The following is a 1,038-nucleotide window of genomic DNA, read 5'->3' as shown; positions in this document are numbered from 1 at the left end:
TGGTGGTGTGCTGTGGAGTCAGTTCTGACCCACAGAGACTCTGTATAGGATTTCTGAGGCTCTAAATTTTTATGGTAGCAGAAAGCCTCATCTTTCTCCTGCAGAACAGCTGGTAGTTTTGAACCACTGACCTTGAAGTTAACAGCCTGACTAGTAGCTACTGAGCTACTAGAGCTCCTTTATATATGTATCTGTCCATTATATGTATATTTACATCCCTTTTGGTTTTCTAACTTCAGATCGTTGTACATTTCATTATAATATTTTACTTCATCTTCTGGAGCTGCTCTTTCACTTCATCAGTTCTTCTGTTAGCTTTAGCTTCTCTATGTTCAAGAGAAAGTTTCAGAGTCTCTGCTGACATTTGGTCTTTTCTTTCTTTCCCATCCTTTTAATGACCTTTTGCTTTCTCCATGTATGAAGTTCTTAATATCATTTTACAACTTAGCTTGTTGTTATCATTAGTATATCAAATCTGCTCTTGAGATGGTATCTACATTCAGGTGTGATATACTCAAGGTCTTGTGAACTGTTTTACTGTTAGCCATTTTCAACCTAAACTTGAGCAATTGATGGTTTGTTCCAAAGTCAGCTCCTAACCTTCTTTTGGATATTAATGTTGAGTTTTCCATTTTCTCTTCCAACTGATATATTCGATTTGACTCATGTTTATCCCATGTGGTGAAGTCCCATGTATATTGTCATTGTTAAGTGCTGTCAGATCAGTTCTAACTCATAGTGACCCTTACAACATTGATGATGCCGTTAAACAGTCCAGTGCTTATCCTACAGCATCACACCAGGATTCCTCATATATAATGTTGCTGTTTATGTTGTTTGAAAAAGATATTTACATTGAAGTTATTGGTCTTGCAAAATTCTATCATGTGATAGAATAATTTCATTCCATTTCCAGCGTCATTTCTTTCACCAAGGACATATTCATCAAACTACCAATCCCTTCTCTTTGTTTCCAACATTTGCATTCCAATCCCAATAATTAAAAATGCATACTGATAACATGTTTGTTTGTTTTTT

This window comes from Chrysochloris asiatica, unplaced genomic scaffold (genome assembly GCF_000296735.1).
Source record: "Chrysochloris asiatica unplaced genomic scaffold, ChrAsi1.0 scaffold00020, whole genome shotgun sequence".
Taxonomy (NCBI): domain Eukaryota; kingdom Metazoa; phylum Chordata; class Mammalia; order Afrosoricida; family Chrysochloridae; genus Chrysochloris; species Chrysochloris asiatica.
Note: the sequence above shows the minus strand (reverse complement) of the source record.